The sequence below is a fragment of the Cryptomeria japonica genome, unplaced genomic scaffold (assembly GCF_030272615.1).
Source record: "Cryptomeria japonica unplaced genomic scaffold, Sugi_1.0 HiC_scaffold_92, whole genome shotgun sequence".
Lineage (NCBI taxonomy): Eukaryota > Viridiplantae > Streptophyta > Pinopsida > Cupressales > Cupressaceae > Cryptomeria > Cryptomeria japonica.
This window is the reverse complement of record NW_026728914.1, coordinates 54,679-72,904: the sequence shown is the minus strand read 5'-3', so window position 1 is coordinate 72,904 and position 18,226 is coordinate 54,679.

Sequence of the window (18,226 nt, the reverse complement as noted above, 5' to 3'; positions counted from 1 at the left end):
TAGTTATTGAATTACATATTGCATGAATAAAATGCATACATCATTTCCGTACAATTGAATTATCAAAAAAATGAATGCTCATACCTGTTTCAATTTCAATGCATAAATAAAAACCTACATTATATCTCTTAAATACACATTATCAAAACTATAGTTCATGACATAATCGAACTCTCAAAGAAATGGCTAGCTATATGATACATGCACGTTCTCTTGATCCTGCCTTTTTGGTAGAGGCTATCAGTTTTGCCACACACATCTAGAATCAGGTTCCTCACAAAGCTTTGCAAGGTATTACTCCTTTTGAGGCTTGGGCTGGTAGGAAACCGATTGTGAGACATTTCAGAGTCTTTGGGTGTCTAGCATGGGCTCGCATACCTCTGCAGAAACACAAGGCATTTGAACCTCAGAGTCGGCCTTGCATATTTGTTGTATTTCTTGAGGTTGTTAAGTCATATAGATTGATGGATCCCGAGACACATGAGGTCTTCATTGAGAGGAGTGTTCACTTTGAGGAAAGCTCTCCTAACTTAGCCTCTCTACCTCCTCCACCTTCCTCCATTGTGGATAGTGATGCTAGTGATTTAGATGATGAGACTCCTTCAACTCTTACTTGTAGGGCTACACCTCCATAGGGTCCACTTGTAGATGAGGAGCCTCATTCTCCACCTCCACCTAGACCTCGTTGGGCTCGACAAACACTTGAGTTAGCGGGTTCTCTTGTTGGGGATCCTTTATATACATGAAGGACACAATCACAACATTAGGATCTTCCACATGCATTCATTACTACCACTTCTAATCCATAGACATTTATAGAACCATCAGGGGTTCCTAAGTGGAACCAAGCTATGGAGGAAGAGTATAGTTCCTTGATGAGGAACAACACATATGATTTAGTCCATCTGCCTAAGGGGAGAAAGATGGTTTGATGTAAGTGGATCTATCAGACCAAGTTTGCAGTGGATGGGAGTGTGGATAAGTATAAGGCTTGGTTTCTTGTGAAAGGTTTCTCTCATGTTGTAGGTGTTGACTATACTGAGACCTTTGCACCTGTAGCCAAGATGAACTCCATTCGCTTGACACTTGCTATTGCTGCAGCTCATGGTTGGGTTGTACATCTAATGGATGTGAAGAGTGCTTTTCTTCATGGGGATCTTGATGAGGAGATTTATATAGAGCAGCCATAGGGTTTCATCTAGAATACTTCCTTGGTTTGTAGACTAAGGAAATCTCTCTATGGCTTTAAATAGGCCCCCAAGGCTTGGTACGCCAAGATGGATTCCTTTCTTCTCTCAGTCGGGTTTACTAGGTTTCATTCCGATTTGAATGTCTACATTTTGTGACAGGATGACTCTCACTTGATACTTGTTGTGTATATTGATGATTTGATCATTACAGGGAGAACCACATCCATCATTAGCAGGGTCAAATCTACTTTGCATGATAGATTTGCTATGATTGACTTGGGTCTTTTTCACTACTTTCTTGGGATAGAGTTTTTACAGTCACCTTTCGGGATTACACTATCATAGCCCAAGTATGTTCTTGATTTACTTGCACACTTTCATATGGCTGATTGTAAGCCTGCACCAACTCCCTTTCTTTCAGGATTCAAGCTTGAGGCTCAATGTTCTTCTCCATTAGTTGATGCCACATTATATCATCATCTTGTGGGTAGTCTCATCTACTTGACTCATACACGCCTTGATATTTCATTTGCGGTTCGCATGGTTTCCCACTTTATGCAGGAACCACATGAGCTTCATTGGAAAGCTGCCAAACGCATCTTGCATTACATCCACGGTACACATCACTATGGGATTCACTATGCAGTAGGTACAGGACTTTGCTTAGTTGGTTACATAGACTCCGATTGGTTGGTTACACAGACTCTGATTGGGCTAGCGATCTTGATGATCATAAGTCTACTTCAAGTTATAGTTTTTACCTTGGTTCATGCCCCATTTATTGGTAGAGCAAGAAGCAGCATGATATTTCTCTCTCTTCAATGGAGGTTGAGTATCGAGGAGTTGTTAATCTAGTGACTGAGACCATTTGACTTTAGCAGATTCTCACAGAGTTTGGGTTTACCAATCCACGGCCAAAAATTCTACATTGCAACAATCAGAGTGCTATTGCAATCTCAAAGAACCCGGTCCAGCACCAACAGACCAAACACATCGAGATTCATATGTACTATATCTGAGAGCTAATTCAGGAGCAGGTCATTGATTTGCAGTATTGTCCTACAATAGAGCACGTTGCAGAGATATTCACCAAACCTTTCACCGAGAGTAAGTTCCAGCAGTTGTGAGATCTCTTGGGGGTGCGGGATGTGTCATTAGGGGGGTTAGCTAACTTCTCCTTCCTCTCTTATGGGGGGACTTTTTCCTCTTTAAGGTTTTGTCCTTCTTCTTTGAGAGTCTTTTGTACATTCATCTCTCTTTTGGGGGTGAGTTTTTTCCCACTGGGTTTTCTCCCTTTCTCCATTTGTGAGAGATTCCATTGCATAGTTTTGTTTGCATTTGCATATTGTACATGGGTACCTATCATGGCCTAGTAGCTAGTACCCATCTTGCAGTGTTGACTTGAGTCTTCATTCCCCTAATTGAACTTAAGGGGGGTGTTGGTGTAAATAAATATATATTATGGATATTATTACACTTTACTTAAGTTAACTTAAGATAATGCATCTCTTCATAGTTTGGATTTGAGACACTTAGGGAAGTGTGCACATAGGGATAGAGCTTGTAGGAGAAATTCTACCTTTTGTGGTCTTATTTTGCTATTACACTCCACATTCGATGGGTCATCCACCTCTTGTGGAATATTATATTATTTATCCTACCTACCCCTAGTATTTCTTACCTACCCTTATTTCTCATTGAGCCACATGTCATGATTGTGTGCTCGTACATCCATATGACCTTGCCTATATAAGTCGGCCTATATTCATTGTATTGGTTAATCCAGTTGATCATTTTCATATTGATGAGAAGACAGTTTGTTCTTATCATTCTATTCTCTTTTTTATTCTTTTCATTGTTCCCTTGATCTTGGCAAAATCTCACAAGAACATATAAGCCTAACCCTGAATATCAGAGATACGCATTTAAGAAGAATAGAGACAAATCATGTTACTATGTTGATGAAAGAGCTACTGATGATTTTGATGAGGAACTAACAGACAATGGATGGGCTTTTGTTGCTATAACAGAAGATCAACCGGTACCTACTGTACAACTGGTAGAGTAGGCCTTGGAAGCTAAAATTGAAGAAAAGGATGAATGGATCATTGATTCTAGATGTTCACATCATATGACTAGTGATAAAAGTAAATTCTTAACTTTTTCAGGAATACAATGGAGGTCTAGTAAAATTTTGGGATGATAAAGCTTGTTTGATCAAAGGAAAAGGCATTATATCCTTTGATGGTAAGCACAATACTGACAACATTTATTATGTTGAAGGTTTGAAGCATAATCTTTTGAGTGTTGGTCAATTAGTTGAAAAAGGATTTCAACTACAATTCAAGAATGGTAAATGCAAAATCATGAATAGAACTAGTTTGGAAATTGCAACCAGTAATTAGACTAGAGGTAATATCTTTCATTTGAATAACAATGAGCAAGCATGCTTGATTGAACATATTGATGAAAGTTGGTTATGTCATAAGAGATTTTGTCATGTGAATTTTGATTGTATTGTAAAGATCAGTACAACTAAGGTAGTAAGGGATTTACTTAAGATTGTAAAACCTCACAATCCGATATGTAAGGATTGTCAATTTGGAAACAAAGTTAGAACAACTTTTAAGAGTATTCTAGAGAAATCCAATAATGTTCTTGATTTAATTCATACTGATTTATGTGGTCCGACAAGAACTAGAAGTCTACAAGGAGATAGATATTTTATGCTAATCATTGATGATTATTCTAGAATGTGTTGGTTTAATTTTCTCAAGGAGAAATCAGAAGCTTTTGGGAAATTCAAATTATTCAAGGCTATGGTAGAGAATGAAACCGATAAGAAAATCAAATGTTTAAGATCAGATCAAGGAGGTGAATTCACATCTAACAAATTTAATATATTCTACGAAGTGAATGGAATCAAAAGATAACTATCAACACCTCAGACACCCCAGTAGAATGGAGTTGTGAAAAGTAAGAACATAACTATTCTGGATGCAGCTAGAAGGATGATATCAGAAGGAAACCTAGCTCATGTGTATTGGAGAGAAGCAGTAAATATAGCGGTTTACACATTCAATAGAGTTCACATCAAAGGTGAAACTGGCAAGACCCCTCATGAACTATGGTTTGGTAATACTCCTACTCTTAAATATTTCAAAATATTTGGAAGCAAATGTTATATTAGGAGAGATCAGTATATTGGTAAATTTGATCCTAGAAGTGATGAAAGAATATTTCTTGGTTATTCATCTAAGAGAAAGGCATATAGATTTTTTAATAAAAGACTGCAAAAAATCATTGGGAGTGCAAATGTGAAGATTGATTAATAGTTTAGAGGTAATTTGAGGTCTATGGACTCTGAACTGGCAATTGAGATAATCACAAATGAACCTATACAGAATAAACTGGTACATAATGTTGATCCAATCACACTGGCATCAAAGAATTCCACAGTGACTGAAGAACAACAGCAAGTGAATACACATAGGTATGTAAGATTGAATCACTCTGAAAGTCAGATAATTGGGGATAAGTATCAAGGAGTTATGACAAGAGGAAGACTAGAAAATCAAGAGGTATGTTTAATTTCTCAAATTGAACCAGCATTAGTTATTGAGGCATGTGAAGATAAACATTGGATTAAAGCTATGGAAGATGAATTGGAACAAATTGAAAAGAATAACACATGGACATTGGTTCGCGGGCCTAAAGACAAAAATGTAATTGGAACTAAATGGGTATTCAGAAGTAAACTTAATGAAGATGGTAAGGTAATCAGAAACAAAGTAAGATTAGTGTGTAAGGGATATTCACAAAAAGAGGGAATTGATTACAATGAAACCTTTGCACCGATAGCTAGAATTGAGGCAGTTAGACTATTTCTAGCATTTGCAGTACACAAGAACTATAAAGTATATCAAATGGATGTTAAATGTGCATTTCTGAATGGTGATCTTGAAGAGGAAGTTCACATTGAACAACTTGATGGGTTTTCTTTGACAAATGACAAAGATATGGTTTGCAGGTTGAGCAAAGCTTTATATGGATTGAAGCAAGCTCCTAGAGCTTGGTATGCTAGATTGGACAAATATATTTTGAAGCTTGGTTACACTAAAGTTAATGCTAACAATAACTTATATTTCAAAGTGACTAATTATGACATCTTGGTTATTGAAGTTTTTGTTGATGATATCATTTTTGGAGGAGAAGATGGATTGTGTAAAGAGTTTTCTAATAAGATGCAGGAAGAATTTAAAATGTCTATGATTGGGGAGATAAAATTCTTTTTAGAATTACAAATTTCATAGACCAATAAAGGTATATTCATATGTCAATCAAAGTACTTGAAGGAACTACTAAAGAAATTTGGTATGGAAAACTCTAAACTGGTAAGTACTCCTATGACTACACCTGATAAACTATCATTGAAGGATAAATCAACACCTATTAATCCGACAAGATATAAATTTATTATTGGAGGTTTATTGTATTTGACACAAACAAGACCTGATATTATGAATGCAGTATGTATTGTTTCAATATTTTAGAGTAATCCTAAGGAAAATCATGAATCAGCAGTGAAAAGGATTTTCCGATATTTACAAGCCACAACAAATCTTGGTTTATGGTATCCTAAAGATGAAAATTTTGATTTATGTGCATACACTGATGCTAATTCGGTAGGAGATGTAGATGAAATAAAGAGAACCACCAGCAGAGCATTCTTTCTTGGTAGCAGATTGATTTCATGGTTGAGCAAAAAATAGAGTTGTACATCATTATCCATAGCAAAATCAGAATATTTTGCAACAGCAACTAATTGTACTTGGGTATTATGGATTAAGAAAATGTTGAAGGACATAAAAGTAAAATGCAAAGAACCTATAATCATTTACTATGATAATATGGTAGTAATTGATATATCTAAGAATCTAGTATTTCACTCTAAAACTAAACATGTTTCTATCAAATTCAATTTTTTGAAAGAGAATGTTGAAGCAAAAGAAGTAAAATTGGTTTATGTGAATACTAATGTTAATGCATGATAGCTTCGGTAAGATAAATGATTGAATGAGAGATAAATGAAGTCTCTCATTCAATCATTTATCATATCGATAACTATGATAAAAACCTTCAAGCAATTAGTTCCTCTTTGATAGCCATTCTACATTTGCATATAAATAACCTATCCAGTTCGATCAAACCCTTAAGATTGATAATCATACTATATCTTTTGTTTATGTTCATCGATTACTAAATCTTGTATTCTGATTTGTATCGATTAACATAATTGATAATAATAATAAATGATTAATCAAACAGTGATTGATATCGGGTTATATATGCTTCAATATATATCAGGTGGCATGATAAAGGTTACCGATAGTTATCGGTTGTCAAGCCTACACTGATAGTTATCAGCTGTTAAGGCTAACCACATGCCGATAACTATCGGTTGTTAGTATTTTACAAACACCGATTGTCATTGGGTGTTAAAGTATTTACATACCAATTGACATTAGCAATGGACATGTATTTGCTTGGTATTAAAAAATAGGCACGATCAAGTAATGTCTTGATCGGTCATGCCCGATCAAGGCATTGCTTGATCATACCCCACTTGTTATATACTTATATTGAATGGAATTCATGAGATAGGACATAGAAAACAACAAATGCTCCTCTCACCTGCCACAAAGAAGAAGATAGTCAAATTCATATATTAATTCAGTAATATATATATATATATATATATATATAAGAAGATCATTTTAAATAGAATATAACTTGCATATTGAATGTAAATTGAACATCATTTACATGGTATCAGAGCTATAGTTAAATCGAACTTGAGGTTGTTCAATTTTATGTAAAATTCAAATCAAGCATATATTCAACATCACAATTCTATCAATGGCTAGCGCTATCAAATTTGAAGACAGACTCGAAGGAGGTGACGACTTCTCTACATGGAAATTGAGAATTCAAATGATTCTAAAAGAAAACAAAGTTGAATCATTTGTAAAGACTGAAACTAAAGAACCTGAGACTGAACCTGACAAAGCAATTTGGAAAGAAGGAAATGATAAGGCTATCAAAATCATAGTTGATGGGGTAAGGAATAACACTATGCCCATTATAAAGAAACATGAAACAACCTTCAACATGTTCAAAGCACTTGAAGACGCTTTTGAAATATCAAATGCCAGTAGAACCTTGTCTCTAAAAAGAGAGATAAATCACATAGCCATGATAAAAGGAGAATAAGTCAATGCCTACTTCATGCGAATATCTACCTTAAGGGATGAACTGGCAACCCTTGGATATGAGATCCAAAGAAAAGAATTAACCCTCACTACTTTAGATGGGTTGCCTAGCATCTGGGAAACATTTGTCCAAGGCAACAGTGTAAGGAATAACTTCCAAAAATTTTATAGGCTAAAGGCTAATTGTCTCCAAGAGGAATCAAGGCAAAATAAGAAAGGAATCAAATAGAAGAATATAGATGAAGATCTTCAAGTTCTAAATACAAAATCAAACAAGAAAGGAAAGTAGAAGCAATTCAGAAAGAGAAAAGGTCGTCACGGCAAGAACTCCTTCAAGAAGGACCTCTCTCAAATTTAGTGTTACAGATGTGACAAATTTGGGCACTATGTTGCCAAATGTCCAGAAAGAGATAAACAAGCCACATTTGCCAAAACACAAAAATCCAAAAGGGAAGAGGACTCCGAGAAGTATGTACTCTATTCAGCTCTCACAAATCAAGCATCAAACAAAGTGAACTCCTAGGTAATCGACAGTGGCTCAACCAGACACATCACAGGATTTAGAGAAGTATTAGACTCCATGAAAGAGGAGAATGATAAGGAGGTAACCATCAGAGATGACTCTACATACCCTGTCAGAGGAGTTGGAAACTGCACCATCAAACTAAAATTAGGTGTATCATTACAACTTAGAGCAGTGCTATATGTTCTAGGCATTAAGATGAATCTAGTCTCAATATCAACACTGAAGGACAATGGATACATAGTGACCTTCATGGACAACAAAGTATTGGCTTGGCTAAAGAATTCATCCATAAAGAAAGCTAAAACAATTGGTCAAAGACAAGGTTACTTGTATGAGCTATGCACAGAGCCCAACTTAGCCCTAATTCATGAAACTACAAATGCCAATGAAATCTGGCATAGAAGACTAGGCCACCTAAATTTTAGAGCTTTATCATCAATGGGAGACCTTGTCACAGGTCTACCTGAGCTAAAGAAATATCATTGAGGGACATGCACAAGATGTGCGCTAGGTAAAAATAATAAGGGTGCTTTCCAGAGTAGTACTAGGAAAACAAGTAAAATTTTAGAGTTAGTTCATTCTGATGTATGTGGACCTATGTCTATAAATTCATTGGGGAGATTTTTGTATTATGTAATATTTTTTGATGACTACTCTAAGAAAACCTTGATCTACTTTTTGAAATGTAAAGAATCAGAAGAGATCCTTAATAAGTTTAAAGAGTTCAAATCACTAATAGATAACTACTCAGGAAACAAAATTAAATCCCTAAGAATTGATAATGGGGGGAATACACATCAGAATTATTTAAAGAGTTTTATAAAACTTCAGGGATTAAGAGGGAGTTAACAATACCTTACAACCCTCAACAAAATGGGATAGCAGAAAGAAAAAATAGGACAATCGTTGAAGCTGCCAAAGCTATGATTCTTGATCAAAATCTAAATATCAATCTTTGGGTAGAAGCAACTAGTACTGTTGTATATATTCAAAATAGATGTCCTCACCCTCATCATGAAGACAAGACCCCTGAGGAAGTCTTTACTAAATCAAAACTGGATATTAGCCACCTTAGGATTTTTCGATGCCCTGTCTATATTCATATACCTAAGGAGAAGTGATTAAAATTAGAGCCTTCTAGAAAAAGGGGAATCTTTATAGGATATAGTGAAACCGCCAAGGCCTATAGGATATATATACCTGGTCAAAAAAATATTGAACTAAGTATGGATGTGATCTTTGAAGAAGACTTAGCCTTGAAAAGAGCCCAAAGCTCTCTAGACCCTGAAGTCTATATCCCCAACCCTAGCTTAGATATAGATCCTACTCCTAAGCTTCAGAGGGAGAATCCCGAGGAAACTATAAGTGAAACTCAAAGTCCACCTAGAGAAAACCTCAAAAAAAGACCACTATGGGCCACCAAGACTATAGAAGAAGCTCAGAAGTTTGTTTCTCCTTTAGGAACCTTCAGGGAAAGCAAAAGGCCTAATAAATTCACTAACTATGTTGCCCTTATGAATGATCTCTCTAAAGTCAAACCAAATAATGTATTAGATGCACTTGAAAATCAAGTATGGAAGGATGCCATGTCTGAAGAGTATTAGTCTATTATGAAAAATGATGTTTCAGAGATCGTTCCTAGGCCAACTAAGAAATCTGTGGTTTCATCTAAATGTTTTTTCAAAATCAAACATGTTGTAGATGACAGTATTGAAAAACACAAGGCCTGATTTGTAGCTAGAGGGTTCTCACAAAGGGAAGGAATAGATTATGAAGAAACTTTTTCACCTATTACCAGGTATACATCAGTAAGAGCTGTATTAGCCATTGCAACAGCAAAGGGGTGGAAGGTACACCAGATGGATGTTAAGACAACTTTTCTAAATGGTGAGACCTTAGAAGAAGTCTACCTAGAGCAACCTGAAGGGTTTGAAATTCATGATGTAGAGTCTCATGTGTGTAGACTCAAGAAAGCTCTTTATGGGCTTAAATAGGCTCCCAAGGCCTGGTATGAAAGAATTGACACCTATTTCTCAGGACTAAGCTTCTCAAAAAATGATGTAGATCCTAATCTCTACTAGAAAAGAAATAAAGGTGATATGCTAATATTGATTTTATATGTTGATGAATTATTAATCACAGGAAATGATCACCTTATAGATCAATGCAAGAAAGATCTATCCAAAGAATTTGATATGAAGGACTTGGGACTCCTTCATTACTTCCTAGGATTGGAAGTATGGCAAAATGCTGACAACATTATACTAAACCAAGGAAAGTATGCCTTGGATATTTTGAAGAGATTAGAAATGCTAAACTATAGACCCATGACCTCTCCTATGGAAACCAATTTACATAAACTTAAAGAAGCAACAGCAGAGTCACAACCCACTAATCCTACTCAATACAGATAGATGATTGGGTCCCTGATGTACCTAGTAAATACAAGACTAGATATCTATTATGCAGTTAATGCTCTAAGTCAGTTTATGTGTGAACCGAAGGAGATACACCTAGCTGCAGTAAAACACATTATGAGATACCTACAAGGTACCCTAAAGCTTGGTCTCAAATATGAGAAAGTTGATATAGACCTACATGGATTTACAAATTCAGATTGAGCTGGAAGTGTGACTGATAGGAAAAGCACTTTAGGTTGTTGCTTCAGTCTAGGTTCAACTATGATATCTTGGATCAACAGGAAGAAGTCTTCTATAGCTCAAAGCTCCACCGAGGCAGAGTACATTGCAGCTTCTATGGCTACCCGAGAGATAGTATGGCTTAGGAAGTTGCTTGTGGGGTTGTTTGGAGAACCTATGAAACCCATTGTTATACACTGTGACAACCAGAGCTGCATAAAACTTTCAGTAAATCCAATGTTTCATGACAGATCCAAGCATATTGAGATTCCATACCACTATGTGTGAGATATGGTAGACAAGAATGCAATCCAATTAGAATATGTTTGTATGGGAGATCAAACTACAAATATTCTGACCAAACCTCTTTCCAGAGTGAAGGTTGATCACTTTAGAAAAGGTTTAGGTATGATAGAAGGGTAATTTGCTTTCTAATCTGTATTTGCATATCTATAAGATGTTTAATGTGTAAACTTCTTTGTCATGATAGGACATTTTTGGATTTTATCCCCCGCATTCATATCTAAGAGGTGATGATCTCTCAAGATAATGAATACTTGTGTGGAGACATTATAAGGTGACCATCTTATAATGTCCAAACCAGTTATCATATTGAATCTCTAGTGTGTCATGGATGTGCCATGATTGTGTTGTGATAAAACATTTGTATAAAGTGTTAGTGTACATATCACAACTTGGATAAGATGAGATGTTAATCCTCCTCATATGATTATCCTTAAGTATTGTGTGTGTAGGCAATACTGATATCACATGCTTAAGTGATATCCTGCTATCACAAGATTGATGTGATGGACTTCGGTATCACGTGTTTAGGTGATACTTCATATCATGTGATTAGGTCGTACGATTTTCTAGAATGTCTAAAATTCTAACTATCATTTGAAATGTGATGCTTGAATATGTTGTTTACATTAATCTTACCTAACTAAGAGGGAGTGTTAATGCATGATAGCTTCGATAAGATAAATGATTGAATAAGAGATAAATGAAGTCTCTCATTCAATCATTTATCATATTGATAACTATGATAAAAACCTTCAAGCAATTAATTCCTCTTTGATAGCCATTCTACATTTGCATATAAATAACCTATTTAGTTCGATCAAACCCTCAATATTGATAATTGATGCCTTCCTAAATGGACAAGGTTAGCAAATGACAAACAACACAAGAAACCAGAAAATTGTTAGTGTTAGTCAATCAAAAACTAATCTAAACAGGCATATCAAGAGAGACACTAAAAACATAAAAGTATATTTAACTAAAGAAGCATATATGATGAGGCATCTCCAAATACCTCCTAACATGCTCTTAGCTCCTTCTCCCTTGTTCCTCTCCTCTCCAAGTTCCAAAATAGTGTAGCTCTCAACAGTTTTTTCGACTATAGATGCTTATGGAGGATTGAGATTGTAGTATTGTGCTCCAAATGTGAAATGAAAAGCTAATACTATGCTATTGATACTAAAAATGATTTATTTTAACCAAAATGACAATATATTAGTTGATTATACTAAAATGCTCTCTTAAAATGCCTATAGCTTAAATGCTTACAAGTTTTCAGGATCTGGATTATGAAGAAATGAGCTCTATTTATAGGAAAAATGGAGCAATGGATGGTTGAGATTGAGCAATCTCAACAAGGGTCAGGATTGAATGATTTCAAATCCATGTGAAGGCTTTCAACCCAATCCCAGGATGACAAGTGTCAATGTGAGATAGGTTGAGAGAGGAGCGAATAAGCATTAAATGCTTGACATGATCTTGGGAGTTAAAGTCAAGGTTGGTTGAATAAATAAACTCTTTATTCAAAGAATAAAGCTTTTATCCAATGGATAAACTATTGGGCAAATGTGAAATGGATGAATATGGTCAAAACAATAAATGTTTGGGGAGACAAGTTTGAAATAACCATAAATGGTTATGTAAGAGCCATAAATGGTCATGTAAAAGCCATTAGTGGTCTTGGAAGACTTTGGGGGTTAATTTGTTGAACACACAAAGCATTAAATGCTTTTCAAAGACTTTGGAGTCTTTGAGAAGTGACTCCATTTTGCTTAGGAATGTGACAATAATTAAGGGATGGATTAGGCTAATTAGGAAGGGGTTAGAAGAATCTAGAAAGGGATTAGATTTTGCAAGTGGATTTGGTGGGTGAAGAAAAATAAGATTTTATTAAAATAAAAATTCATTTATTTCAATAAATATGTGCAAGTTGCATTTGAAGGAAAATGTAAGTGGGGGGGTTTTAAAATGATTTAAATAAATGTTAATTTATTTAAAAGAGGGAAAAGGGGGATTTAATTAAATAAATTGATTTTATTTATTTAATTGAATGGAATTTGATTTAATGAATTAATTAAAATAAATTGAATAATTTATTTAATTAATAGAAGAATGTTTGGAGATGAATTAATTAAATATTAATTTAATTAACTGATGGCTATTAGATTTTTAATCAAATAAATAGCGAATATTTATTTAATTAAGCTGGACAGATTTGTGTGACTACATTTGCCCCTCTTTGAGATAGTGCGGTTTATTGCGTCGTTTCAAAGAAAGAAAAATTAGTGTGAAGAAATGCCCCATAAACTATAAACTTAATGGGTGGTATGCCCCCTCGAGAGATGGGCCGAAAAATTTCAAAAAATCGAGCGATCTCTCGAAAAAGAATAAAAATTGGCAGGGTGTTAAAAGAAAAGAAGTTAGCCATATGGATGAAAAATAAAGAAAATGGGGGAAAAATGGAGAAATGGGGGGCTTGGGAAGTTCACGAGGACCACGGCGGTGAGCGGGGGGAAGTTATAGTGATGGCGATGGGTATAAATGGGGTGAAAGGGTTGAAAACAGGATCATTTGTGACCGCGACCAGTGCGAAACCAGAGCTTTGATAGGGACATTTGGAGGAGCGAGCAATAGTCAGGATGCCGATACCGATAGCAGAGAATAGATTCGAGCGAGTCTGACGGTTCCAGTGCCTAGACGACTATGAACTAGCAGTACGCAAATTTAAATTTTTAATTTTTAGGCTTTTTTGATACGTTTTTAGCTGAGTCCAAGTCGGTCGAAGTAAGAGTGCTGGAACTTCGATTTTGGCACTTTCGCTCCTCGAACTAGCGCTATTATGCCGCAATGGCGCTATTGTCCCTTTGTTTGAGTGCTTTTGAGTTTCTTTAGCGCTATTGTAGGCAAGTTTAGGCGCTATTGATTAAGAAGTGCTATTGAGGGTTTATTTGAGCGCTATTGAGCTTTATTAGCACTATTACATAGTTGTTTTAGCGTATTTGCAGGTTTAGCACTATCAGATAGTTGATTGAGCGCTTTTGTTAGGGTTGTAGCGCTATTGTTGGGATACTAGCGCTTTTGATGGTAAAATAGTGCTTTTGCTTTAGGATAAAGAGATGCCCCAGTTTGGATGAAGAGAATTTCCTGATGCTAATGATGGGTGGATGGCGAGGTGAAGTGAGAGTTGTTTTGAACCATAGTAGCCTAATGAGACTTAGTCATTTGTTTAGGATAAATGCTCATGGAAGTCTAGGTGGCCATGATTGCTTACCTTTTGAGACCTGAAGATACTTGATCAAAGTATTTGATGATAGTCTAGGTTTAAACTTTAAGAAAATTTGAAAACAAAACAACTGATGGTGATTGATGAATGTCCATGTGTAGGAGGAGCTAGGCATGTTGCAGTTACACGAGCGCCATCCTACGACACAGGGCTTGTGGGATCGATTGACAGAGGCAGAGATTGATTACATTGCCTCGACGAGACTATATGAGGTGATGCACATACCCGTGATTCGTATGAATCACGGTTTGATCACAGCACTAGCAGAGTGGTGGCACAGCGAGACGTGCACCTTCCATTTGGCACATGGGGAGATGACAGTGACCCTAGAGGATGTGTGGTGCATCCTTCGGATTCCGATTAAGGGGGAGCTGGTCACATATGATAGATCCTGGGGGACTCTTGCGGTGCAGAGGATTTTTGATGAGGACGTTTTCATTGACGATGGCTCCATTGCCTGGGAGGAGATAGCGGCTTTATATGAGCCTCTTCTAGTAGTCTTATCAGGTATCATGGGAGGACTGCTCTGTCCAGACAGATGATCACATGGGTTGGCCATGGGGTGGGGACAGGTGATCGAGATGATGGTTACCGAGGGGACCCGATTTGCGTGGGGGTCGTGCGTGCTGGCGCACCTATACTAGGAGCTCCATGAGGTGGTGTATCGGGAGAGGGGTTCCTTAGCAGTGGGCATGATGCTACTACATATTTGGGCTTGCGAGCACCTACCAGTGACTCGACCGGTGATTCTAAGATTTCAGGCGGTAGATCAGCCGTACATGTTCATGTATAGCGACATGATGAGTTAGCCCCACCTAGGGAAGTTAGAGTGGTGGCGGCGGGCATTGGATGATTTAGATGCAGCTATATGGTGGCCATACTTGGAGTGTGAGCCATGGGATGATGACGGAGAGGCACTGCCGTATGTTTTTATGACTCAATTCCTCATTGGGAGGACCTCATACCATGTAGAGAGACAGGTGCCTGAGAGAGTGCTGAGACAGTTTGGACGGTAGCAGGGACTACCCAGCAGATCAGGAGAGTATGCTCGGGTTATTAGGGAGAGGTATGCATGGGGTCCAGTGCTACCATATGATCAGGCATTGGTAGAGTTTCAAACATTGCAGGCGAGACCATGGGACATACGACCGAGGGTCATGGATGCAGGTGTTATAGATGAGTACACGCAGTACCGGATAGCGCACCCGATCCTACAAATATCAGATCCAGCCGAGCTGATCCCAGATTTTGAGGATGAGAGGGGACAGAGACGGAGGAGAGCAAGAGGTCGAGGACCTAGGGTAGGTGGAGGAGATGGAGGAGGAGGTGGAGGAGGTGGAGGAGGAGGAGGTAGTGGAGGTGGAGGAGGTGGTGGAGGAGGTGGTGGGTTGGAGATGCGAAGTTAGCAGAGAGGGAGAGGTGGACTGCCTCTACAGATATCACAAGGACCATTGATATAGGGAGGAGTTCAGCTGAATGGGAGGGGGATGGAGAGAGAGATCCCGATGGACAGAGGGGAGGGGACTATTGGAGAGGGTGGTACAGGTGAGGCGGCGATGGATATCAGGGAGGGACCACTGGAGATCTACGGGATCATGTGATAGTATGCTTGCAGACCCGGATAGAGGATTTGGAGGCAGAGGTGGCAGCTAGGGATGTGCAGCTATTTGCACGGGAGTCAAAGCTGGTGGTGGTGCTGCGAGAGAGGGATAGTGTAGTGGAGAGATTGGCCGAGCTACAGGAGAGAGTCTGAGTCAGAGTAGGGGTACAGGGTCCTCCAGGGGAGGTAATGAGGGAGATGCGACAAGCACAAGCAGAGATAGACTACTGGTGGGGTTTGTATGAGCAGGTTGTGCCAGTTAGCCAGCGAGCTCTCAGCTATTCTCAGATGCGGCAGGCTAGATCAGAGTGATCGCACACGGCGCAGAGCAGTGGGGGTGTGATGGGTCCGCTACGAAGGGAGAGATAAAGGGATATAGGAGTGAGTGGTGGTTCGATGAGGCCTCTTTGAAGAGATGGATCAGGTGGTGCAGGCACCAGTGGAAGAGTAGGTGGCGATGGTGGTGGTGGTACAGCATTTGGCCAGAGTGGCGTTTGAGAGAGCATTTTGCATATATGTATTGTATCATTGTTTATTTATGGACTGTATCTTGGATGGTTCTTGGTAGCCGATTTTGTAGACTTCATTGTACTCTGATATATGAGATGATATATATATGAGGAGATCCCATATTGTGATGATATGCATTTGATTTTTTATGTATGTTTATGCAGGATGATGAGTTATTTCTTAGATGGATATGTGTTCATGTATGCATTTGATGAGATGTTTCTTATATGCATGGTTTTATGATGATTTATGATGTGGGATACTGACATATGAATGCAGGTTTATATATGTATGATTTATTTTGATTTTTGATGTAATGCTTTATGTATGTAATGCCATGATGATGATATATGCTTATGATTTATGGACAGGATTTTGGTGTTTCCTATGCAATGATAATGATGAGATAATGTTAATGCAATGGTTGAATGAATGATTTTATGTATGGATATGCATCTAGATGTTTTTAGATGAATGTAATATGGATAAAATGTAAAGTACAAATGTTTATATGATAATGCCTAAATAAATGCATATGTATAATGGATATATATAATGGGATGAGCCAATGTCTGGAAACAAATGGGTTGATGGTTCTAAATGCTTTAAATATGATTTTAAAAAATGATAATTTGATGATACTATAACTTATGGTTTTAATAACTGCACTTGAATGTAAGTAAAAACAGATAATGAATGCAATGTGAAATGAATTCTAAAATGAGCATAATAAGATCTTTAATAATGGATGAATGAATGCACCTTTTAACTATAAATGAATGTATGCAATATTAAATGATAAAGGATAATGAAATGATGATAGATAATTTTGACACTAAATGAATGTCTAGCAAATGGGTTAAAACAATCAAAGACAATTTGATCCTATGAAATAATCTAATTATTTATGATGGATGCAATGATGCAAATGATTAATGAAAAATAATGCCAAAAATGAACTAGATGCAATATTAAGTTTAAAGATGACATGAATGGACTTAATGCAAGATGCACCTAAATGCAATGATGATATGATCATGAGGAGTGCAAGGTTTTTAAGACTTGGCATGATGCATTGATGATGTATCAGAGTACTTGGTCGTGATTGTATCCAAGACCATCTTTTTGTGGTCACTTTTGCATATAAATCCTATATATGAATAAATGAATGGATGGGTGATATGCAACGAAATGCAAGATATAAACAAATGAGATGAAATGACGATCCATAGTGCTCGATTTTCATCATTGAGCTTTAAAATGTTGGAAGAGAATACAAGCATCTTGACATAATGATTCAAGATGACTTGAGTATTTCTTACATGGATTTTATATAGCAAGTTAATACAAATGACTTGATATAAGGGTTAAGTTGACCAGGGTATTGCTTGTGGAACAGACAAGGATTATCTCCATTTATGCATGACTTGGATCATCCTCCTTGATCTTAAGCTGATCATATCTTGAGACAAGTGCATACCGTACTAAGAAATAAAACCTTTTATCCAATTTCGATGCGGAGGAACCAAAGAATGAGCATTGTACCTGCAAACAAACAGTATATACATAAAGAATAAAGAATAAGGATCCTTGGTAATGGTTCATGTTCATATGGTCGAGGTATACGCTATAGTCAGCAAGCCGTAGTGATCTATGATTGCATTTGGCATAAGATCACGTAGCTTAGTGAACTTCCCACGTAGACACCATTAGTACATGCCCCAGAACTTCATCGGAAATAATGCGCAAATGATACAAAACAATGTTGAAAAGATCCCGATACAGATAAACAAATGATTGTACTCACAAATCAACCAAGTATTTGATAGCTTAACATAATTTTCTTGTCAAAGAAAATGTCACTTTGTCTTTGTTTTTGGGAAGGAAGGATGCCTCCTTGTTT